The sequence below is a fragment of the Procambarus clarkii genome, chromosome 65 (genome assembly GCF_040958095.1).
Source record: "Procambarus clarkii isolate CNS0578487 chromosome 65, FALCON_Pclarkii_2.0, whole genome shotgun sequence".
NCBI classification, from domain to species: Eukaryota; Metazoa; Arthropoda; class Malacostraca; order Decapoda; family Cambaridae; genus Procambarus; species Procambarus clarkii.
Window position 1 is genome coordinate 10979645 of NC_091214.1, and position 13976 is coordinate 10993620.

The following is a 13976-nucleotide window of genomic DNA, read 5'->3' on the forward strand; positions in this document are numbered from 1 at the left end:
GCGACACCATCCGGTGGTCACGGATGATGTATATAGAGCACATCACAGGCGCTCGCCAATACTAGTTTACATGTCTGTACCTTTTTCTCATTTCAGAAAATCTATATATATATTACATCTGTTTTGAGTTTTTTAATGGCAGACGGCACAATGTAAATAAAGATCCCATAATAACCCATGTATGAAAATGTATATTGTATTTTATGTACACGTATGTAACTATGTACCCATGCACCCTTGTGAAGACACAAGGCTATTGTAAGCACTATGTAAAACATTCGTCAATAAAAAATTAAATCTGTTCTTATCAGCTTAATATCTGATACGATCCCCATGTGGGATCCTCGATATTAAACTGATTTTTGCAACATGGCGAAGTGCTAGGAGCTTGCTCCACCTTTGCCGCGGATCGGCCCGGTATTGCAGTACCTCTGGGATCGGTCCACTCCCTTCGGGGAGACCAAAAACAACCCTATCAACTAGTCAAAATCAAGTAGGAGACGATGATGTTAATTGGTAATGTTCATTAATGAATCGTGTTAATTTGATTTGCAGTAATTACTTCACACCAGCCAGCATCGTATGAGGAAAAAGCCTTGGAACGAGCAGCAGAAGTGAGTCAGTCGAGTCCGGGTTTGATGGGTCGAAGCTGAACAACTGCAAGGAGTTAGAGAGAGGGAAGGAAGGAAGGAAGGAAGGAAGGAAGGAAGGAAGGAAGGAAGGAAGGAAGGAAGGAAGGAAGGAAGGAAGGAAGGAGAAAGAAGGAGAAAGAAGGAGAGTGAGGTGAGTAATATCATTTAATAACTTTAGATTAAAGATTATGTGCGAGCAAATACGATGGTTGGTCTGGAAGGAAAGAAGTTGATTTTATGAATGGGGGGTTGCCAGTTAGTGCAATATTAATTGATTTTGTTTGTTTTCTGAGATAGGTTAAATAGGGTGAAGTTTTTCTCTATTTTTTTATAAGTGTGGAAACTGGTTTAGGTAGCTTAGTGGTTTGTTATGAAAAGGCTGGTAGAGATGGGTTGAATAGTGTTAGGCTTGTGTTTGTGTTTAGTGGAGAACTGGATTTGGTATTTAAATGGCATCTAATATGACGTGGTCATTGTGCAAATCAACTCTAAATCAACGGGTTTACTATGATCGAGAACCTAACTATAATAGTTACCCATTGTTGGCATGCTCTTCTCTTTTTTTTACGAAATTACTTACTCACTCTCCCTTGTGAGTGAGGGTGGAGTGGTGTGTATATCACTCGGAATTCCTTAGTCGGCTTTGACGGCGAAATTATATTCACACACACATCAAGATTAGACGTTTATCTATTTAATTTACCATTGCTGCACTGTACCAATGCGTAATAAAGACGAAATTCGAGTTGAGATGGAGGGAGGTGTTGCTTTGGTGTGCTCTTACACGGCAACTCAACGATCGTTTGCCACTTCCACGCTTGCCAGTCGGCCACTAGCCTCAAAGTGAATTCTAGTGTCTTGATTAGCTTTACAATCCATCATTTACCTCAATACACACTAACAATGTGTGTTTATATACTTCAATCGAGCATTCGATGCACGCATTCACCTATAATATATACGTCAAAGAAACCCAGAACCCACCCAAGTTCAAGCGCACCTGCACTCTCGCCCCTCTCCATTTGAATGCTTGTTTCCTAATTAGATTTCAAATGATTCATTCACCTCTCTAAACGCCACCACCGTCTGTATATTTACATATTTTATTTAGGCAATGTAAGCAGGCACACATTCATTCATTCATTCATTCATTCATTCATTCATTCATTCATTCACGTAAAATAACGAATAAAATTGATATAGAATCTACTATAATTTGCAAAGCGACCAACCACCAAATGTCATTGTGAAAGCTAGTTTCGTAATTAGCTTTGCAATACTTCATTTCGCTCCCTAAACACCAACAATGAGTGAGTATTTGTATACTCGGTAAAAGCGATGGATGGATTTCGTACACATTCACATATATTAAGCAATGAATTTGCTATAGTCCCTACAGTACTCAGACTTCTCGAATTACTTACATCTTGTTATATCTTAACTTTGTTGTTCATTCAACAACAGAAACGTTTTCCAGGGAATCACGTTATGTTAGATGATGCATCGCCTCGCCTCGCATGGCATCGAATCGCATGTCATTGCATCGCATCGCATTGAACTGCATGGTATTGAATCGCAAGGCATTGAATGGCATGGCATTGAATGGCATGGCATGGCATGGCGTCACGTCACGTCACGTCACGTCTCTCGCCTCTCGCCTCTAGCCTCTAGCCTCTAGCCTCTAGCCTCTAGCCTCTCGCCACCCAGCCCTGCCTCGCTTCGCCTCGTCTCCGGTTTGTGAAAACAATGTATCAAGCAAAGTGTTAGATGTGAAAAAGTCGTGATATATATACAAAAATGTAATAGTTGGCGCATAATAGTGCTGTTCGTTTTCTGTTATGGTATCAGAGAGAGAACGTCTCCTATTTATATTTTTTGACGAGCGTTGGCGATAACAGGCCCCTTGCACTTTTAATTCGTTATTGTACTTTTCAAAAGCTGTAGCTACCTTAAGACACATGACAAATGGAGGTTTATGTATTAGAGTTAAGCGCTATACTCCCTGGCCAGGAGCGAATTCGTGAAATGCCACGCGAGTCTGTTTACCTCTTTGCCGCCAGTTACATATTCACTACTCATGAACGAAACCATGTAATATCATGAATTTGCATATATATATAAATTCATTGATTAGGTAAGAAATGGTTAAAGCCTTTACTGCATGGCGTTTATATGTATGCTTGAATTCGAATATTACCCAATGATAATCACATGCCCTTTTGCAATTGAAACTCGCTACGTGGTTTCTAGCCGCTGGTGTTGCAGAGCAACCATGCATCCTATCGCTTCTCGGCCTTTTGGCTAAGATCAAAGTGTAGTACTGTACTATCGTCCGCACGTCCGCAAGGGGTTAAAGGGATAGTATAATCTACACTTTAGCGATCCTGGTAGTCTTAAAACTACCTGTAGGGGGAAGGAATTGGGTCGCCGCATCGCCCATCCGCCTCCACCGGTGAGACAGCAAGCCGTGAGGCTTGCTGTCCACCTCCACCGACTGGCTTGTCCGGGGCCAGTCTTTTGGTGGGAAACGCAATAAATTGCGTTTCTCTCTGAGCTTCTGCCTTGTACAAGGCTCAAGGAGCTCGGAGGGAAACTCAATTTATGCTTGCATAGATTGTGTCGTTGTCCGCACGAACTTCCCCTCCGGGTAAGGAGTTAAAGGGCCGGTCCAATCAGCGAGCGCGCTTCCACCAACACCGACCGTCCAGCCATCTAGTGGCGGATTTGGGAGTTAGCCCAGAACCGATCACTGGTAAAGGGGGGAGCAAGCTCCTCAAACTTTACAGTGGCTGGCAAGACGGCAAGTCCCCTGTGATTGCCGTCGACCTTCAGGGGCTGGCTTGTCCGGGGCCAGTCGCCTGAAGGAGAGACCATAGACTCTGTCTTCCTCCACATCTGTGCCTTGAGCCAGGTGCTGGAGGATGAACATAGCCTATGTTCACATTGATTGTGTTGTCGTCCGCACGCCCGTTTTTCGGAGTTAATGGGGCAACATAGTCAATGTCTGTCTCTGTCCCAGTCACGGCCTCGTGCTTCTATCACTTGTGATGGATCCGCGACGGCCTTCAAGGCTGACGGTCCCATGGGTGGAGGAGGACCAAACCCTGCAGGCGGCAACCCAGGTCGCTGCCCACAAACACAACCCACAGTACTGACACCACACTGGCCGCCTGAAAGATGGACCAGCGACGACGGTGGGACCCGAGGTCGACCTTGGTGAGTCGGCCTCAGTGCTCAAGATGGACCACGACTCGAAGACGACTGCCTGCCCTGACCCCATCGATGTGAAAGTGGAAGATGACGATTCCAGGGACGACTCCAGTGACGACTGTCTGGTGATCGACTTAGACGAATCGACCACGTGGATGACGACGACCGCTGGCCATGAGGTCGCCCTTGGCGAGGCGGCCTCAAGGAGGACCATACTCCCCCACTCTGGGGTCAGTCTTGGGAGGCTGGCTCGGGGTGGGGTCGACGCTGGGAGCAGAAACGCGGGGGTCAACGATGTGAGGCTGGCCCATCCTGTAGACAACACCGAGGTCGCCCTTGGCGAGGCGGCCTCGAGGAGGACCTTACTCCCCCGCCCTGGGGTCAGTCCTGTGAGGCTGGCTCAGGGTAAGGTCGACGCGAGAGGTGGAACCGCGAGGCTGGCCCGTAATGCTGCCGACAACACCGGGGTCGCCCTTGGCGAGGCGGCCTCGAGGAGGACCATACTCCCTCGCCCTGGGGTCAGTCCTGTGAGACTGGCCCAGGGTGGGGTCGACACGAGAGGTAGAGCCACTGTGAGGATGGCCTGTGACGCTGCCGACAACACCGGGGTCGCCCTTGGCGAGGCGGCCTCGAGGAGGACCATACTCCCCCACCCTGGGGTCAGTCCTGTGAGGCTGGCTCCGGGTGGGGTCGACGCCAGAGATGGGAACGGGACGGTCAGCACTGTGAGACCAGCCTGTGACTCTACAGACAACACCGGGGTCGCCCTTGGCGAGGCGGCCTCGAGGAGGACCATACTCCCCCACTTTGGGGTCAGTCCTGTGAGGCTGGCTCAGGGTGGGGTCGACGCGCGAGGTGAGGGTGTGAATATAAGGCCACCCTATGACTCCACTAGCACCACCGGGGTCGCCCTTGGCGAGGCGGCCTCGAGGAGGACCTCACTCCCCCACTCTGGGGTCAGTCCTGTGAGGCTGGCTCCGGGTGGGGTCGACACCCGAGATGAGGACAAGGGGGTCAGCGCTGTGAGGCTGACCCACGACGATACAAGCGACGACGATACCGGGGTCGCCCTTGGCGAGGCGGCCTCGAGGAGGACCTTACTCCCCCGCCCTGAGGTCAGTCTTGGAAGGCTGGCCCTGGGTGGGGTCGACCCGAGTGGCACCAACCAGGAGGACACCACTGGGAGGCTGACCCATGACGCTACCAGCCCCGAGGACGACACCAACATGATGACATCGAGGACGACTCCACCCAGGAAGCCGTTCTATAGTTTTGCATCTTGGGTCGGCTTCAGTGACGAAAGCATGTCAGCCCATGGGATAGGCGCCGGTGCTTCCCACTTGAGATCCAGCTCACGACCAGGGTTGGCTGGCGACATGGAACTGGGGGTCGGCACCAGCGACGCAAGCCCGGGGGTCGGCACCAGCGACGCAAACCCGGGGGTCGGCTTCAGCGACACTAGCCCTGGGGCTGGCTCCCTCAACGAGCCCTTAAGGGCTGGTGCCTACAATGAGCCCTTAAGGGCTGGCCCTGGCAATACCAACACATCCCCTACTCAGGCCGACCCCAGCGACGACGCCCGGCCAGTCACGGTTCAGGAGACTATTTTGGGGGTCGGACCAGCGACAATACTGCTTCTAACACAAATGCAGACAACGACGTTGACTTCTGGGACGACGTTAACATTCACAGGCAGAGGAACCAGAGATTCGTCTTCCGCCATATAGCAAGAGACTCTGGCACCAGCAGTGATGACGACAGTCGCTCCCAGGCCTCATCAGCCCCAGCAGGAAACGACAACACCCCAGAGGCCCCTCAAGGGGCGCCACCAGCCCTCAGGGGGAACGACGACAACGACAACGAACCTAGCCCTGACCAGCAGCCGCAGAGACGAGGGGAAGCCCTCACCATCTTGTTCCCACTCCCTAGACACTAAGTGCACAGAAACGCCCTGCGCCCACGTCCACTTATCACAGGCGTGGACCAGCCAGCGTGTGTCGTTGCAACGACACCTGGAGGGTGGCCATGGGCTCCGCATTTCAGAATTAATATACAAATGCGCCGGCTGCAGCTCAACCCTACGAAAACGACCAACGACCCACACCTGTGCCCGCCTACGAGAAATTCGGGCTGCTAGGACCCTGGACGACTGCCCCTTGTCGTTCCAGTGCGATGCCCGCGTCTGTGGGTTCTCGTGCAATTCCAAAATTGGCATAATGAGCCACAGGGAAATGCACTCCCGTCAAGCAACCAGAGAAGCCCGCCGAGCGGCCAGGCAGCCTGCACTAGACAGGGTGCAACGACAGCCTGACCCACCACCAGACGACGGACGACGACACCCTGGCCAAGTACCAACACCCAGCCCTGACGACCCGGCCCCTGCTGTCATCTCCAGCTCTGCTGAGGCGCCTGCACCACTGATATTCGCCCCAGCCAGCTTATCTCCGACGCCCAACAGCCCAATACCCTCACCGGCCCTGTCACCACCCCGGCTTAGGCAACCACAGAGAGCTCACCCGCTCTCACCTGTTGTGACGGTGATACCCTTCCCAGACATGCCCTCACCAACCCCCCTGAGCCAGACAATGACGATGGGGGTGACCCAGCTTCTCCAGCAACCAGCACCAACAACTCTGACAATGAAGATGTTGATGCTTCGCCCCACCATGATCATGAGATCCCAGGAGAGCCACTGCAGCGTCACACTAACGACGCAGCACAAGAATGGGTGCTAGAGGTGTTTTACGACCCCCTACTAGCCCTCCTCCGGACCCCTGACTGGGAGGGCTTCACCCGCCTCCTTGAAGAAATCACTGAAGTAGTACATGCACGCTTCCGCATTCGGACTGACGGGGAACGGCAAGCACCCCCAGTGATCGATGTAAATGACTGTAAATCGATCCAGCGCCTCTACAGGAACAACAGGAGGTGAGCAGTCCGACTTATCACCGCCGGGGAGAGTGCAAGATGTGAAATCTCGAGCGAGGACGTTGAGAAGTACTTCACAGAGATGCTGGCGCCCAGGCCAGCACTAGACGACCCCCAGGCCAGCACTAGACGACCCCCAAGCACTACAAGCAATCCCTGAACCGCCAGACGATCGTGCAGAACTCAACGTGGCTGCGTTTAGGGAGGGCGAAGTGGAAATTAGATTGTCAAAAGCAGAGAACACTGCACCGGGTGACGACAGAATAACGTACCGACACTGGCAACAAGTCGACCCAGAGTGCAAGGTTCTCACAGCAATATTCAACATCTGCCTGCACCACAAGTGAATACCCCAGTCGTGGAAAACATCGCGAACTATCCTGATCCCGAAAGATGGGGACCCTGAAGACATCACCAACTGGCGCCCAATCGCCTTGTGTCGTACCATATACAAACTGTACACAGGGTGCTTGGCTGCCCGTCTGAGAAGCTGGATCGTGCACAACAATGCACTTTGCAACGCCCAGAAGGGGTTTATGCCAACGGACGGCGTGCTGGAGCACAACTTCATCCTCCAGCACTACCTTGACGAAGCACGAGGAGGAAACAGTGACGTCTACATTGCGTCGCTGGACCTGACGAACGCGTTTGGATCAGTGCCAACCGAGCTGATCGACGCCTCCCTCCGCCGGATGGGTGCAGGACAAGCCTTCATCGACGTCGTCCAGAGCATCACAAGGGACAACTCTACGAGGATCATGACGGCCGATGGTGAAACGAACGTGATTCCTGTGCACTGTGGAGTCCGCCAAGGCTGCCCTATCAGTGGGCTCTTGTTCAATATTGCAATTGAACCTATCTTACGAACGGCCATTGCAACTGGCCTTGATACCGATCCTGACTTCAAACACCCCTGCCTGGCCTATGCAGATGACATCACACTGCTGGCCAGAACTGAAGCAGGTCTACAGAGCCTCCTGGACGTCACAACGGCGACCTGTGGGGACCTGAGACTGGCTCTAAACCCCAGAAAATGCTCCTCTATGCATATGTCTGGGAGACAGCCAAGGGGAATGAGAAATACGACCTTCAACATCGGCGAGACGAACATCAACTGCCGTAGAAACGGCGAAGAAACTAAGTTCCTTGGCCGGCCAGTAGGATTCCACCTACTGCCAAATTCTACAGCAATTGACGAATTCAAGAAGCTGGGGGAAGCCATACTGACCAGCAAGTTGGCGCCCTGGCAAAGGATTGATGCTCTAAAGACCTTTGTATTCCCCACGACGGTATTCGCCATGAGAACGTGGCAGCTGAGGAAGGGAGACTGGCAGGAGCTTGATGATCATCTAAGGAAATTAATCAAGTCAACACTCTATCTCCCGACCCGAGCTACAAATGACTACCTATATGGCAGCGCAGCGGCAGGCTCCTGTGGAATCCCCCTTGCTGCAGAGGACTCAGACGTGTTTGTGATTGATTCGGCCTTCAAACTTCTTACTACGCCGGACCAAGACACAAGAAACATCGCGAGAGAGGACTGCACCAAGGTCGTGACCCGGAGACTACGAGAAGACGCTACATTAGTGAATGTCTGCCAATACCTGTCCAAGGAAGCAATGGCTCAGCGGCCGACTGATCACGAAACAGTCTGGTCCAGAGCAAGAAATGCATCAGCAAGACTAGACACGAAATGGTCTGCCGACGGCGAAGAGTTAGCACTAACATGCGGGGAACGGACCATGACAAAGAAGGAGAGAAGACTCGTGGCAAGGAACATCCGCAATCATCATCGTGGACTCAGAGACGAACGCCTGCAGGACAAGCCGGACCAAGGAAAAGTGATGAAGCAAGTCGCAAAAGTCCGAGCCTCGTCCTCCTTCATCTACGACGGAGCATTCACTACCTTCGCAGACTGGAGGTTCATCCACAGGGCTAGGCTTAATCTCCTCCCCCTCAATGGAGCAAGGCGCTTCAATGTTAACTCTGACAAACGTTGCAGGCGTTGCAGGAACCCAAACGAGACTCTACCACATGTTCTTAACCACTGCATGAGGCTGTCCAACCCCATGAACAAGCGCCACAATGCACTAGTTCAACGGATCGTGAAAGCTGCTGAAGGACGATTCTGGAACGTCATCACGGCGAATCAGCAGATCCCTGGCATCGACAGCAACCTACGGCCGGACATCGTCCTCGAGAAGAATGGAGAAGTCCTCCTCGTCGACGTGACGTGCCCCTTCGAGAACGGCGAAGCCTCCCTGGATGAAGCCAGGCTGCGAAAGGAGCAGAAATATGCGCCGATTGCAGCTGCGCTGAGACGGACCTACAAGCAGGTTACTGTCCACGCCTTCATCGTGGGCTCACTAGGCTCGTACGATCCGAGGAATGACAAGTTGATGAACAGGCTCGCCTCCAAGAAGTACCAGAAGCTCTTCAGGAAGCTCTGCGTCACCGATACGATTCGATGGTCGAGGATGATCTACATCGAACACGTGACCGGCGCCCGGCAGTATTGATTTCCATTTATTTGTGCTATCTCTTGCAGGACCATGCCATTTCTTTCAGAATATGTCTATGCTATTTGTTTCAGGAATTTGCATTATTATGAGTTCCATTGTAAAATTTCCATATGCAGCCCTCTGTGGGAATTGTCACAAGGCATTATGTACAACTCCTGTAACATTATTCAATAAACAAATAATCTGTTCTTATCAGCTTAATATCTGATACGATCCCCATGTGGGATCCTCGATATTAAACTGATTTTTGCAACATGGCGAAGTGCTAGGAGCTTGCTCCACCTTTGCCGCGGATCGGCCCGGTATTGCAGTACCTCTGGGATCGGTCCACTCCCTTCGGGGAGACCAAAAACAACCCTATCAACTAGTCAAAATCAAGTAGGAGACGATGATGTTAATTGGTTATGTTCATTAATGAATCGTGTTAATTTGATTTGCAGTAATTACTTCACACCAGCCAGCATCGTATGAGGAAAAAGCCTTGGAACGAGCAGCAGAAGTGAGTCAGTCGAGTCCGGGTTTGATGGGTCGAAGCTAAACAACTGCAACGAGTTAGAGGAAGGAAAGAAGGAAGGAAGGAAGGAAGGAAGGAAGGAAGGAAGGAGAAAGAAGGTGAGTAATATCATTTAATATCTTTTGATTGAAGATTATGTGAGCAAATACGATGGTTTGGAAAGAAAGAAGTTGATTTTATGAATGGGGGGTTGCCAGTTGGTACAATATTAATTGATTTTCTTTTCTTTTCTGAGATAGGTTATATAGGGTGAAGTTTTTCTCTATTTATATAAGTGTGGAAACTGGTTTAGTGGTTTGTTATGAAAAGGCTGGTAGAGATGGGTTGAATAGTGTTAGGCTTGTGTCTGCATTTAGTGGAGAACTGGATTTGCTATTTAAATGGCATCTAATATGACGTGGTCATTGTGCAAATCAACTCTAAATCAACGGGTTTACTATGATCGAGAACCTAACTATAATAGTTACCCATTGTTGGCATGCTCTTCTTTTTTTTACAGAATTACTCACTCTCCCTTGTGAGTGAGGGAGGGAGGAGTGTGTGTGTATATCACTCGGAATTCCTTAGTCGGCTCTGACGGCGAAATTATATTCATACATACATACATCAAGATTAGACGTTTATCTATTTAATTTACCATTGCTGGAATGTACCAATGCGTAATAATGACGAAATTCGAGGTGAGATGGAGGGAGGTGTTGCTGTGGTGCGGTCTTACACGCCAGCTCAACGATCGTTTGCCACTTCCACACTTGCCCGCCACTAGCCTCAAAGTGAATTCTAGTGTCTAGATTAGCTTTACAATCCATCATTTACCTCAATACACACTAACAATGTGTATTTATATACTTCAATCCAGCATTCGATGCACACATTCACCTATAATATATACGTCAACGAAACCCAGAACCCACCCAAGTTCAACCGCACCTGCACTCTCCCCCCTCTCCATTTGAATGCTAGTTTCCTAATTAGATTTCAAATGATTCATTCACCCCTCTAAACACCACCGACGTATATTTACATACTTTATTTAGGCAATGTATGCAGGCACACATTCATTCATTCACGTAAAATAACGAATAAAATTGATATAGAATCTACTATAATTTGCAAAGCGACCAACCACCAAATGTCATTGTGAAAGCTAGTTTCGTAATTAGCTTTGCAATACTTCATTTACCTCCCTAAACACCAACAATGAGTGAGTATTTCTAAACTTGATAGAAGCGATGGATGGACATTCACATATAATAAGCAATGAAATTGCTATAGTACCTACAGTACTCAGACTTCTCGAATTACTTACATCTTGTTATATCTTAACTTTGTTGTTCATTCAACAATTGAGTCGTTTTCCAGGGAATCACGTTATGTTAGATGATGCATCTCAGGTAATGGAGGGTGGCAATAGTGGAGGGTGGCAGTAGTGGAGGGTTGCAGTAGTGGAGGGTGGTGGTAGGGTAGGGTGTTGGCAGTGGAGGCTGGCAGTAGTGGAAGGTGGCGGTAGTGGAGAGTGGCAGTAGTGGAGGGTGGCAGTACTATAGTGTGTCAGTAGTGGAGGGTGGCAGTAGGTGAGGGGTAGCAGTAGTTGATGGTGGAGGTAGTGGAAAGTGGCAGTAGTGGAGAGTGATGCCAGTGGAAGGTGGAAGTAGTGGAGGGTGGCAGTAGTGCAATGCGGCAGCAGTGGAGAGAGCCACAGCAGTGTAGGGTGGCAGTAGAAGAGGGTGGCAGTTGAGGGTGGTGGTAAGGGAGGGTGGCAGTTGTGAAGGGTGGCAGTAGTGGAGGATTGCAGTAGTGTAAGGTGGTGGTGGTAGTTGAGGGTGCCTGTAGTGGAGGGTGGCAGTAGTGGAGGTTGGCAGTAGTGAGGGGTTGAAGTAGTGAAGTGTGGCAGTAGTGGAGGGTGGCAATAGTGGCGGGTGGCAGTCATGGAGGGTGGCAGTAGTGGAGGGTGGCAGTATTGGAGAGTGGCAGTAGTGGAGGGTGGCAGTAGGGGAGGGTAGCATTAGAGGATGTTGGTCGTAGTGGAGGGTGGCGGTAGTGGAGGGTGGCAGTAGTGGATGGTGGCAGTAGTGGAGGGTGGTGGTAGTGGAGGGTGGCGGCAGTCGAGGATGGCGGTAGTGGAGGGTGGCAGTAGTGGAGGGTGGCAGTAGTCGATGGTGGTCGTAGTGGAGGGTGGCAGTAGTGGATGATGGCAGCAGTGAAGGGTGGCAGTAGTGGAGAGTAGTGGTAGTGGAGGGTGGCAGCAGTTGAGGGTGGCGGCAGTCGAGGATGGCGGTAGTGGAGGGTGGCAGTAGTGGAGGGTGGCAGCAGTGAAGGGTGGCAGTAGTAGAGGGTGGTGGTAGTGGAGGGTGGCAGTAGTAGAGGATGGCAGTAATAAAGGGGAGTGATAGTGGAGGGTGGCAGTAGAGAAGGGTGGCAGTAGTGGAAGGTGGCGGCAGTGGAGGGTAGTGGTACTGGAGGGTGACGGTAGTGGAGGGTGGCGGTAGTGGAGGGTGGCGGTAGTGGAGGGTGGCAGTAGTGGAGGGTGGCTGTAGTGGAGGGTGGCGGTGATGGAGGGTGGTAGTAGTGGAGGGTGGCAGTAGTGGGGGGGTTGAAGTAGTGAAGGGTCGCAGTAGTGGAGGGTGGTGGTCATGGAGGGTGGTAGTAGTGGAGGGTGGTGGTCATGGAGGGTGGTAGTAGTGGAGGGTGGCAGTAGTATAGTGTGTCAGTAGTGGATGGTGGTCTTAGTAGTGTAGGGTGGCAGTAGTGGAGGTTGGAGGTAGTGGAGGGCTGCGGTAGTGCAGGGTGGCAGCAGTGAAGGGTGGCAGTATGGGAGGGTGGTGATAGTGGAGGATGGCAGTAGTGGAGGGTGGTAGTAGAAGAGAATGGCAGTAATGGAGGGTGGTGGTGTTGGAGGGTGGCGGTAGTGGAGGGTGGCGGTAATGGAGGGTGGCGGTAGTGGAGGGTATCGGAAGTGGAGGGTAGCGGTAGTGGAGGGTGCCGTTAGTGCAGGGTGGCAGGAGTGGAGGGTGGCGGTAGTGGAGGGTGGCGGTAGTGGAGGGTGGTGGTAGTGAAGGGTGGCGGTAGTGGAAAGTGGTGGTAGTGGAGGGTGGCGGTAGTGGAGGGTGGCGGTAGTGGAGGGTGGCGGTAGTGGAGTGTGGCGGTAGTGGAGTGTGGCGGTAGTGGAGTGTGGCGGTAGTGGAGTGTGGCCATAGTGGAGTGTGGCGGTAGTGGTGGGTGGCGGTAGCGGTGGGTGGCAGTAGTGGGGGGTTGAGGTAGTAAAGGGTGGCAGTAGTGTAGGGTGGCAATAGTGGAGGGTGGCGGTAGTGGAGGGTGGCGGTAGTGGAGGGTGGCGGTAGTGGAGGGTGGCAGAAGTAGAAAGTGGCAGTAGTTGAGGGTGGTGGTAGGGAAGGGTGGTGGAAGCGGGGGTGGTGGTAGTAGTGGGTGGCAGTAGTGGAGGGTGGCAGTATTGGAGGATGGCAGTAGTATAGTGTGTCAGTAGTGGAGGGTGGCAGTAGTGGAGGGTGGCAGTATTGGAGAGTGGCAGAAGTGGAGGGTGGCAGAAGTGAAAGGTAGCAGTAGTGGATGGTGGTCGAAGTGGAGGGTGGCAGTAGTGGATGGTTGAGGTTGTGGAGGGTGGTGGTAGTGCAGGGTGACAGTAGTGGAGGGTGGCAGTAGTGGAGGGTGGCAGTAGTGTAGGGTGGTGGTAGTGGAGGGTGGGGGTATTGGAGGGTGGCAGGAGTGGAGGGTGCTGGTAGTAAAGGGTGGCAGTAGTGTAGGGTTGCGATAGTGGAGGGTGGCGGTAGTGGAGGGTGGCATTGGTGGGGGGTTGAGGTAGTGAAGGGTAGCAGTAGTAGTAGTATAATCCGAGCCAGATAGGGGCACTTCACAAACAATGGGGGGTACTTATCAGACAAAGGAATCAGAGGCGGGGTGACAGATAGACCCACCTCAAATTGTAGTCTACGGTGCGCCCCCGCCATATTTCACTTACACTGGGTATCTCCGTTTAAACACTACGTCATTATATAGGACTAATTAAGGTTATATATATTCGAACAAGTCTGAATGGCCCCTCCAGGACTATGTGCATATATGTCCGGAGCTATATAGGATATATATATACTCAAAATAAAAGTGGGTGAAAAAGAAATAACACTTGTTTTATACAATATATTAACAAAAGTA

The 13976-nt window shown here is 51.3% G+C and overlaps 1 protein-coding gene, 1 non-coding gene and 1 pseudogene across 4 annotated transcripts in view; all 3 read left to right on the forward strand.

The window, feature by feature from the left end:
- Positions 1-13976, forward strand: part of LOC138354926 (uncharacterized) — an 81698-nt gene that overhangs the window by 44649 nt on the left and 23073 nt on the right. For all 3 annotated transcript variants that reach the window (XR_011223715.1, XM_069309426.1, XM_069309427.1), the window contains 2 exons: positions 556-783; positions 9733-9904. The gene's annotated coding sequence lies outside the window, so the exon portion shown is untranslated. The remainder of the gene's footprint in view (positions 1-555; positions 784-9732; positions 9905-13976) is intronic.
- On the forward strand, positions 272-451 carry LOC123751203 (U2 spliceosomal RNA; annotated as a pseudogene).
- Positions 9444-9628, forward strand: LOC138355079 (U2 spliceosomal RNA). Its single transcript, XR_011223812.1, has one exon. It is a non-coding gene; the product is annotated as a U2 spliceosomal RNA (small nuclear RNA).